This window comes from Myotis davidii, unplaced genomic scaffold, assembly GCF_000327345.1.
Source record: "Myotis davidii unplaced genomic scaffold, ASM32734v1 scaffold175, whole genome shotgun sequence".
Taxonomy (NCBI): Eukaryota; Metazoa; Chordata; class Mammalia; order Chiroptera; family Vespertilionidae; genus Myotis; species Myotis davidii.
The window spans coordinates 367056-379115 of record NW_006286972.1 but is presented as its reverse complement, the minus strand read 5'-3'; positions in this window follow the sequence as shown (position 1 = coordinate 379115).

The following is a 12060-nucleotide window of genomic DNA, read 5'->3' as shown; positions in this document are numbered from 1 at the left end:
GTTAATGATTACTCATTTATTTCAGCCCTTTGTATTCAGCATGTCTCTATTGAAATAAACCTACATTTCTATGAAAATTGAAGCTTTTGTTTTTTTGCGGCCCACATAAACTAAAACCTTGTTTATTTGGCCCATGTTAGCCTTTGAGTTTGACATGCTTGGCCTAGAGATTTGGAAAATGATTGTTGAGCTAATTAAAGATCCCATAAACAGAGCAATCTGGGGAAGCTGTGAAGTATACAGTATGTTTTTCAGAACATAAAAGTATCTTAAATAAATGTTTGTTTTCCACCAATCCAAAAGAAAAACAAAACATTTTCTTAATGTATATTTAGTGTCCATTATTCCATGCTTAAAGCCAGGGCTATTCCTTTTCAAATAAATTAGCAGCACGTATACACAAAACTATGATGAAATTTCTATAGAAAGATATTGTGTGATGAGTTGTGCATACTGTAGTCACACACACACACATGCACACACACAAACACACACACAAACATACACACACAATTGTTCTGATACCAGTGTGGCCTGTTAGACTCCTAGATTACAGAGAAAATAAAGTATGACTAGGAAAACATCAAACTCTATGCAAAACTTTGTAGACAGTTGTAAACACAAATATATACATTTTCTGGTTCTGCTCCCAATGCTTGGTGGGGATCACAGTGTCCACCAAATGTATCTCACATAAATGTGGAATATTCCAGACTTCAGTCTCTGTAGGCATTTTGTGGCATGTATCAATGTCTCATCTATTCCACCAGAGCCTTCTGTGCCTGTAGTAACGGTGAAGGTACTGATACCTGGTGAAGGCGTGGGCTCCATGGTAGTGCTGCCCCGGCTGCCATCCGTGCCAATGTCACTGCTGGTGCCTGAACTGGTCCCACATTCTCTTTATTCTTTAAAGTGCATTAGATAAGGACCTTCCATCATTAAGAAAGTGCTTGGCTGGTATGGCACAGTAGTTGAGCATCGACCTAGGAACCAAGAGGTCACTGGTTTGATCCCCTGTCAGGGCACATGCCTGGGTTGCAGGCTTTATCCCCAGTGTGAGGCATGTAGTGGCATCCGATCAATGATGTTTCTGTCTCTCTCCATCTCTCTCTCTTCCCCTCTCTCTAAAAATCAATAAAAAAGAAAGGGACAGAATACTCTTAAGCCTTGGCATATTATCCCATCTTTATTCATTTGTCAACTACTTAATGTGAGCTTTCTTCATCATGAAACACTTAATATCTAATACAAATTAAATATTTACAGTAAAGACTCAGGTAATAGCATATGAAATACATTAATTGTTATTCTATGATCTTTAGGATTTATGCTTCCATAAATTATTCAGAGGTCATTTTAAACTATTTATAATTTTAAGCCTGTTCTTTAGTATTATATAAATAACTAAGTAGTATAACCAGAATTTAAGCCTTAGAATAGGTGTTCTAAATCAATGAACTTTTCAAACCTGGTGCCAATTAACACTTTTAAATGCACATTTGGAAGCAGAGCACATTTTCTTTCCCGTGTTCTGACTTCACCTCCACAGGCCCCGAGTCGGGAGCAGTTCTTCATCAGCGGCAGTCACATCTCTCCCCACAGCCTCAAGTCCACAGGGTGCACCTGCTCTTTGTGGACAGTGAGAAAGGGGTGAGAATTTTAGAAATGGCTAAGTGTAGGCTACAGAGATTTATGTGTCTTGTTTATGTACCAGTTGAGTAGCAACTCAAGAATATTAATGTATGGCTCATTATAGGATTAAAGTAGCTAATTATTGTTGATGATATTCATTGTAATAATGCTGAGACTGCCCAACCTACAAAGCTGTTATTAAAAATTAAAGTTAAAATAGCTTCTGCAATAAATTGGAGTTGCTGAGTCAAACTTAGAGGGTGGTAAAGTCACACACAGTGCTCCTGAATTACTCGCATTCTATTCAACTTGAAATTTCAAATCAGGTTAAATCAACGTGAACGTTTCCCCATGTACTCTTCAAGTATTTGATTTGCATTCTTTTTTATTATTATTGATTTCAGAGAGGAAGGGAGAGATAGAAACATCAATGATGAGAGAGACTCATTGATTGGCTGCTTCCTACACACCCCACACTGGGAATTGAGCCTGAAACCCAAGCATGTGCCCTTGACCAGAATCGAACCTGGGACCCTTCAGGCCGATGCTCTATCTACTGAGACAAACCAGCTAGGGCTGATTTGCATTCTTATTTTAACTTTTACCTCATTCCCTCATTGCTGTGTGGTGGGACTCTCAGCATAAGCATTTGTTCTATTTTTTTCTGTTCTAGTGAGAAAGGTTCCAGATGGCTTCTTCAATCATTGTTAGCTCAGAAGGAAACTAACCTTCTGCTAAATAACAATTGTTTTTCTCCATGAGTAATGGGAGGCATGTGAATGTCATATTAGCTGTACTAATGAAAGAGTTTAGGGAATTTCAGATGACTGGAAAAAAGTTTATTTAATCAGGCAGTTGGTGTCGTTAAGATAAAAAATAATGTTATCTAAAACCTGGAGTTTGGCTTCAGGTCCACAACAATTTAAGCAAGGATTTTTCAACCTCAGCCCTATTGATATTTTGGGCCAATAACTCTTTGTTTTGTGGGGTGGGCGACTTCTAGATAAAGCCAGGGGTGCAAGGGAAGCCCAGGTCCTAGGTGCCAGAGGGTAGCCAGTGCCGGCAGCCGGGGGAAGAAAGGCCTACTCTTGCATGAATTTGTGCATCAAAAGGGAAGTTACAAGTCACCCAGAATTTTCAAGGGTATGTTATCATAGATGCAAAAAGACAGATAGGCTCAGTTAAGGTAAAGGTTGAACTTGTCAGTGAAGATACTGGCTTAGGATGTAACTGCCCACCATAACTGCTTTTAGTTAAAGTTTAATTTCAGACCATCCTTTGTGGTTATTTTAGGTCTCTGAGTCTGCTAGGCTGCCACACAGACCTTCCCTGAGCTTGTCAGGTCAGCATGTGGCCCCTTTCGTCCACAGTGCCTGGTAGTGACCCGTGATTTGGTGCTCAGCCTCACAGAACACAGAACAATTAGGGCATCCGAAGCTGTGTCCCAGGAAACCCTCTAGCAGTACAAGTGCTGACAGAATGGCACAATCTCCCTCAAATAGTCACAGTGACCAGCACAGGGAAATTGGCCAGTGGTAGACCAGTTGTCAGAATTTGCACTCTGTCGCAAAAGGAAGCAATAGTAATACCAACTGATCAAATTTTAGAATCTACTCACCAAGCACCTGGAGGTCACCTGAGTTTTTACCCTATGGGGGTTTCCTTTTAGAGGTCATTAGAAAAGATTGCAGAGAAACTATTGTCAATTTGAAAAAGTCCATGATTTGGCATTTTGAGTTTATGGATCTAATTTATTCCAGTTTTACTTTGAGATCCCTATCTTAAGAACAATGAATCTTTACGCAGAATATTATAGCCATTATCTCAAAGCCCTTTAGGCTGTGGCTATAACCTTGGAGAATGGTATTCACAAATGATTACATTGAATACCTAGCTAAATTCCAGGATGCTCTGTCCTCATTAGCTTATAAAAGGAACAGTTCCATGAGGAGAGCCCCCAACCCCCAATAGGAAAAACCTGCTCTCTCTCTTTCTCTCTCTCTCTCTCTCTCTCTCTAATGGGAAAATTAAAAAAAACAACCCTCGTGTCCCTTTGTCTCTGGTTTATATATGCTGCAGTTCTCTGTTTGAATCTAACCTTTTCTTATTGGTCCCTTTCCTTAATTTGGGATCCCCATGTCTCCCTCATTGGTCATTCTGCTACATTGAATTATTTTCAAATCTCAAAGCCCACGTGGTGCTGCCCCCCTGCTTTTTCTCCCCCTTATCTTGATGGTTGGAGTCACTTTTGATTTATCCTATGGTTTTCTCCCAGTTGTGCTGGCAGAGAAAGCCTTACCTTATAGCTCTCCCAGCACTTCAGGTCAGGGCTACTTTTGGTCTAACTTATGGTCACTTTAACGATACCCCTGTCTGTCTTTGGTTTATGGCTGTTTTAATTGCTTAGGCCAGAAATATTTCTATCTGCCTGTGGCATTTCTCTTTCTTCTGTACAAGTAAGATAAACACCCTGGCGTCTTCAAGTCTCAATTATGTATTCCTCTCCCATGAACCCTCCTCATTCCTAAAACTCCCTAAACCTGCCTATTTGTCCCTAAAACTCATTTCAGTATTACAGATGTTCCCTTTGTTTGTTTGTTTGTTTTGTTTTTACAATTGACCTCCTTCATCCTGCACCCTCCCCTCCCAGGCCTTCACCACTCTATTGTCTGTGTCCTTGGGCTATAGATATATGCATACAAGTTCCCCAGTTAATCACTCCCCATCCTCCATCCCCACCTTCCCTCTGGAATTCATCAGTCTGTTAAATATATTTTTATTAATTTCAGAGAGGAAGAGAGAAGGAGAGATAGAAACATTTACGATGAGAGAGAATAATTGATTAGCTGCCTCCCGCACTCACAGTACTGGGGACAGAGCTCACAACCTGGGCTTGTGCCCTGACCTGGAATTGAACCCTGCCCTGGAATTGAATTCTGACCTCCTGCTTCATGGGTCAATGCTCAACCACTGAGCAACACTGGCCTGGCTACAACGTTGTGTGTGTGTGTGTGTGTGTGTGTGTTTAAAGTAAGAAGCATAGCAATAACAAGGTGAGAAATATTTTTTAAAAAAGTGCATGGAAATCAAATAATACTTTTACTTAAAATGAAAGGATAGATCAGAAAATTAGATTTAGGTATTTCCACAACGCACTGCATAGCAGAGCAACCCAGTAATAGGATGACCTCTCTACCAGGCACAGAATACCATAGACCTACGCCATAGAAACAGAACTTTTACCATTAGTCTTATTGCATATCCAAGAGCACTTGAAAACACATGACATCTTTGAGCAAGCAAATATTAAAGGAAAAGAGTTGACTATGCATACCGGTTCTGGATAGATGGCAGAGCAGGTAAAGGGGAAAGAAAGACTAAGGTAGTGGACACACACTCTTGCACCTAGAAGGAAACTTTAGGAGTGGTGAATATGTAACCACTTCTGAATCTTCCATCCCCACACCTTAACCCAGCAACACTGGAAGCCTGAGGTAGCAGCAACTTGTAGGGGGAAAATCGCCCTGCCTTGAACACCTGTGAGAGGTCTAAGCAGGGATCATGAAATGTGGGATGTATGTACTGAGCATCAGACTGTGTAGAGCCTGTTTCAACAGTGACAGTGTGTAAAAGTGAGTTGCATCAGCACTCACTGCCTAAACCAACTCAGCCTGGCTCCGCTGGGATGTGTACGTTTTACTAAACTGACCCTGGTTGTGTGTGGAAATGAATTACAGAAACCCAGGGAAATGAATTACAGGAAACTCAAGAGAGGACTATTTACTCTGTTCAATAATTATTATTGTAGTAATGAATTTAAATGTAAAACTCTTTAAGAAGAAGGCTGATGCTACGATGTGTTCAGCCATCCAGTTCATCACAGATGCATACTGTATCAGAAGCTGGAAAATTGTGTGTGTTTGTCTGCACAAGTATACTGTGTATGTTTGGCTTTAGCAAAGAGGTATTTACCTACCTGTTTGCTGTCTTCAGAATCTCTAGATGGCTTGTCAGCAGACCTTTGCACACCCCCAGCTGACAGACACTCACTGAGTCACTGGCATTGTGATTAAGGACAAGTAAACTGCTCTTCCACTTATTCCCTGTGCATCCTTGGGCAACTTTTGTGACCTCTCTGTTCCTCAGTCTTCCCACTGGTAAAATTATAGTTATAACATAATCACCTCAACATTAGAGGACTGATATGATGAAATGATAATATGTGTAACATTTTTGAACAGTGCCTGACATATAATAAGTACTCAATAAACATTAGCTGTTGTGTTAGGGATGAAATCTATTACTATGATTAGGAAAGAACAGGAAAAAACCATACATCTCATGTGTACTCTAATAATGGTCTTAAAATGAATAACGTGGACACTTTTCCAATCATAAATGAATTTGCAGGTATGGATCAATAGTCACCTGTCAGTTGCTTGAAACGCCATTCTAAATAAAAAGAGATTTACTGTGTTTGGATTAATAGGTTGTTGAGTACTTTGTAGGTACTTCATATTAGAATCACTTTTGTCATGGGAAAAGTAGCCTTTTTTAACCTAAATAAACATTGTCTCAGTTTCTGAGGATTTCCAGCACATACTGCAAAATGTCTTTCCATATTGAGTTCAGAAGGATAGATGTGGATTTAATCATCTTTGATTAATAGAGTTAGAAAACATATATACTAGTAAATGCATTCCATTTCTCCCTTATGGACATGGATTTCAGAATATTTGTCCAATGTATTTGGGCACGGGAAAATTTTGTATGTTGATGAGGATTTTTCAAGGACAAGGAAAGAGCATGTGTACAGCCTCCAGGTTTTTCTACCTGAATGGTGGGAAAACTGGTAGCTCTAAAAGCTTAAAATATACCAACTAGTGAAAAGCGACTAATTTCACGTCAATATTGCATTACTCTCCTATGGATGCTGCAACAAATGACTGAAAACTGGGGAGTCTAAAACAACAGAAATTTATTCTCTTACAGTTCAGGCAGCCAGAGTCTGCAATGAGACGTAGAGGACTAAAGCCAAGTCCTATGCAAGGCTGTGCTCCCTCTGGAGGCTCCGGGGAAATCTATTTCTTGTTCCTTCATCTTCAAAGTGAGCTGCACGGCATCTGCTCCCTGACTCTGCTTCCCTCTGCTCTGGCATCAGGACCTCCTCCTCTCCCATTTGTAGTCCAATCTCCCACTTCTCCCTTCTCATAAAAATAATTGTGATGACATTTAGGACCTGCTTGGGGATAACTTCTTCATCTTAATATTTTTAACTTAATCACATGTTTGTTGACACTCCATTCCATAGAACATAAAACTCATAGATTCCACGTTGGGGACCTATATTATTTTTCATAGAGGGGCACCATTCAGCTTACCATTAATAGGAATGTCTTATTGGGAAAAATTTTAATTTTTCAGATATCAAAGTAAAATTGCTAATTTGATTGACATATAATCTGGCAATCAGGCACAAAAGTTTGCAAATTAGCCTTGAATAGGATGTTTATAAGTCAATGTTGTATTGGTCAGTTCTGGCTGCTATAAAAGAATTACATAGAGTAGGCGGCTTAAACAACAAACCTTTATTTCTCATAGTTCTGGAGGTGGAAGTCTGAGATCAGGGGGCTTGCATGGTCAGATGATGGGTGAGGGCCCTCTTCCTGGTTTACAGATGGCTGCCTCCTTGCTGTATTCCCACAAGGGAGGCCCTACCCTAATGGCCCAGTCTAAACCTAATTACCCCCCAAGCCCACCTCCATATACCATCACATTGGGAATCGGGGCTTCAATATATGGATTTGGGGGGGGGGACCCAGACATTTAGTTCCTAGCACATGGCAAGAAATTACCCCCTAAAAGAATTTGATTACAGAAAAGATATTTTACCACACATCACTTAGGATATGTTGTTAACATAGAAATTATTTGCAACCCATTCTCTAATCTTTTAATATTAACATCCAATTTGTATCATTCCTTGAATAACAAGAGCAGACTAATTTTTTTTTAATTTCTTGAAAGAAATTAATGAGTCAAAATTAATGACAGGATTAATAACTACATTCTTAAAATTATGAAACTTCCTGATAGCTGTCAGAGGGGAGCAGGGATTATGGGTGTGGGTGATAAAGGTGAAGGGATTAATAAAACAAAAGTTATGGTAATTAAAATCTTAAAATTTATTTTTCATCATCGGGGAAATATGTTGAATAATTAAGAAATTGAAATGGTACTTTATAGGTGATCACAAAAATGCAACGCTACTCAAGTGATAAAAGCTTAATAAAAGTATATCTGAGTGTACTACTTAAAATTTTTTAAAAAATGATCTTCTCTCCACAATGAGACAGATTTGATTTAGTTAGTACTTACTGGTGGTTTTCCTAATGTTATTAGATTTGTCATGTAGAGTAATTACAGACTATAACTGAGTGAGTAAGTATTATATTAATTATAATATCCAAATGAATCTGTTAGTTTAACAAGGGGTAAATGTGTAGCTCTTATCAATTATTTTAAAATAGGTAATAACAATGCAGTTCTTCATAATACTTCATAAATACCCAACCAAACCTTGTCAATTAATTTAATTAGCACAGTAAAATTTAGATGTTCATAAAATATCCTGTAGAATTATGCAGTCATGTTGTAAAAGAGAAGCTTAATCAAGTTGCAATATAAAGGAAAATGACTTTTCCTTTGTAGAATTTCACTTGACTGAGAAAAATAAACAGATACTATAAAATGTTCAGAGAAGCATTAAATCTCCTTATTTACATAGGGCATATACTCTGTTTTAATTCATTTTGGGGATGATGTCTATAAATAAATGTATGCATAAATAAACCATAGAATTTTCCTCTTAGGTGATGCTGAAGTTTTCTGATTACCTAGTAAAAATCGTATGCATGTGTATTTATATGTGCACATATGTGTGTGTATATGTATATATATACAGACATAATGTATATATGTAATGTTAATATGTATGTATACATATATACAATATTTAAAATTTAAATAAACTCACCAATTGTTGATTTACACATTTTTGCGTGAATACATTTTGAAAGACAAGATTAAAGACAGGAAGCCTAGATACCATAATAAAGTGCCTCTCTAACGATTTTGTCTCTAAAATATAAACTGTGTTCAGTCATCAAGGATAGAGACCTTCATCAAGAATAGAGAAGTGTAATAAAATTAAATTTCCAGTTAGTTAGGGTTAACAATATGATGAGTAACTTAGTGTGATATTCACACATGAAGGATGAAAAATATCTGGTTGAATTATTACAATTACAGCAATAACTGTCATCTTATCACAAAAAATAACCCAAGAGATCTTGCATGTGAATAAGATTACTAAGGAATTTTTTATGTATAATACCTAAAATTGGTTAAGGTTCTGCATCAGTTCATGGAGTATTATATAGCTCAATGTAAGTTTTCACTGAGTATAACTAAAAGTTTTGTTTGAGAAAATAAACAAGGAATCTTATTGGTGGATAAGATATAGCAGAAATACTAGAAACATTTTTAGTATTCAAAGCTGATTCTGCTAAGAGGATGGGCATATTCTGATTTAAAAAGGAAGAATAAAAAGATTAGCTATATTTTTTATGTCCTCCTTGAGCCATGGAGAATCATGTCTAAGAAGAGGACACTGCAAAGAAAGAAAATGATGATAAATCATCGACTTAAATTTTTATCCATAAAGACCATATGCTTAGATAAAGCAAAAGTTAAATAGCTCAAATGTATTTTTTTTTTTTTTTGCCCTGTATTAGATCACCCAGGCGATTTGGAAATCTTCAACTCTTAAATTGGAATAATGTGGTCTAGACTCTAGAGTAATGGAAACTCCAGTACTCTGGAGGAAGAACAACACTCCTCCTTAGTAGGGAAAACTATATCATTCTATCATCAAGTAAAGAAAGGTAGGTTGGAAACTGCAATAAAAATTGTTTCTCTAACAATAGTCCCAATGTCTGGAAGTCTGAATGGCTAATCAGGTGAAGCTATATAGAGACATGTCTTGATTAATAATTTGGGTATCTGTGAGTTAAGACGTTCCTTGATGCTCAAGGAATTTTAATTTTCCCATTGACTAGCACCTCAGACAAACCATTGTTAATGACTCAAGATTCCGTAAAAAATAAAAAATGTAAATTAGCTTAGTTGTTGGTTAAGGCATCCAGTGTCAAAAGGACTGCCTACCGTGTGGCCAGCTGTGTCGGCCCTTGCATCCTGTGCTCTTCAGGAATGTCCTGGTTAAGGATGATGTCCTCCAACACTGTGGCATCAGAGAGGGCCCAAGGACAGACATTCTTTTTATTCTCTCCTGTGAAAAAGGGCACATTTGCCCTTGCTAACACATAATATTAGAGCCTAATTAAATTAGTTTGTTTTATTGCTTTTTGAAATCCCCCTGTCTTGGTTTGAAAGATGAAAAATCTGCTTGCACTGAAAAAATGAAGAAACAAACAAACAAACAAAAACATCCCCAGCGTTAATGAGGCTGGGGAACAGACAGTTACAGCCAGGGGAAAAGCTCACAGGAAATATTTTCCCCCTGGTCATGCCACAGTCATAACGTCACAAGGACCCCCTCTTTGAGTGACTAGTACTTTCTATGCAATGACACATTCTGACCTGCTTTGCTGGTCCCATCTGATGGGGCTACCCAATTTGAGACCCGCCTTCAACTCATAAACACACAATCCTTAAACTTTCATTTTCCCTAAACTTATCTCAAAAACAGCGACCGACCCAGGACCCTTCTTCACTTTCCTGAGATCCTCTTGAGAATTTTTAAGTGAGAACCCAAACCTCATATAAGACGCTTTCCTCCTCTATCCTGACTAGCAGTTTTTCACCATTCCTCTAGGATACCCTCCCTTGGTGCATTGTGTCACTAAGTCTCTTTGGCCTGCTGGTCTTTGGCTCATTAGCTTTTTAATAACAATGTTGGACTCCTTCCATCAGGAGATGGAGACCACTGGAGTTTGTTCCATTTGCAATATGACACAATGGGAGCAGAATGGGGTAGTTATGCTTTCAGCGGTGGCCTCTACAGCATATCAGAGTCCACGAATCCAAACTACTACAAAGTCTTTGCTTTATTAAAGCTGCAATGAACAAATTGTGGCACAAGCCGCTTGCTAAAAGTCCCTGTGTGTTAGACAGAGAGATCTGTATTCTATAAGCAGTGTCTGAATTTGTTATAGTACAACAATTGCTTATTACTCTCTGTTACTGATTTTTTATCCAACTTTGTTGTTGCAAAAACTACACACGTGATATTAGATTTCCATTTTTACTACGTATGTTTTTTATACTTATACATGATAAGTGAGTCCCACATTTCCAATTAAGTTTGTGATTAAAAAATCACATTAAAATATTATCAGAAACATGAAAAGTACAAAGAAAACAACATTATTTAGTACAATATCATCCCATTATAAAGTAAAAATACATGTGTGCATGTGGGGAGCAATAATATATAGATCTGCAGTTAGCTTTATGGTTTTGTCATCGATGAAAATGCTTTGATGTCTTTGAAACTGGCTTAACTAAACTTTGTACCAAGGATGACTGAGGACTTGTACTAGGTATTTGAAAAATCCAGAGTAAAATACCAAACCTGATCATGCCTATTTAGCTCTATCCCTATCTCTAATTCTATACCTATATGCATATGTGTATCTGCATATCCATCCATTTCTTTATCCTTGTTGTGAATATGAATTTATATGAGTAGACTCCCTGATTATAATATAATCACAGCACTACCATATGTGCCTAAATTAAAAATAAACATGCAGAATTTGATTAGCATTCATTAATCTGCTTTGGGAGCCAGATTGCTTGATTTATGATACTTGGAAACCCACTTAATTGCTCTATGACATTGGGTGACTTAATCATTTGTGCCTTGATTTCCTCATCTGAAGATAAGGATAATAGTGGCTGATTCATATGATTATTATGATGAGAAAATTAAATCGGGCAAAATTACTTAAAGGATAGCATGATATATTTTATGCTCTGAATACATTTTGTCATAATTAATAACTGGAATTCTGAGGCTGCATGTGTGTGTGTTCTCACACACACACACACATATGTTGTAAGGTAATTTATATAACTCAGGGCTCGTTACAAAAGCTTTCCAAAGATGCTTATAAACAAAATTCCACCTATTTTTTTTTTTTTTTTTTTTTTGCAAAATACAGGTGATCCTATCTAATAAAGAGGGATTATGCAAATTGACCTTCACACTGTCTCAAAGATGGCCGCGCCCACAGCCAATAAGGAGGGAATATGCTAACTGACTGCCAAGCCCTCAAAGATGGCAGCGTCCACAGCCACAAGATGGCCGGCAGGGGAGGGCAGTTGTGGATGATCTGGTCAGGA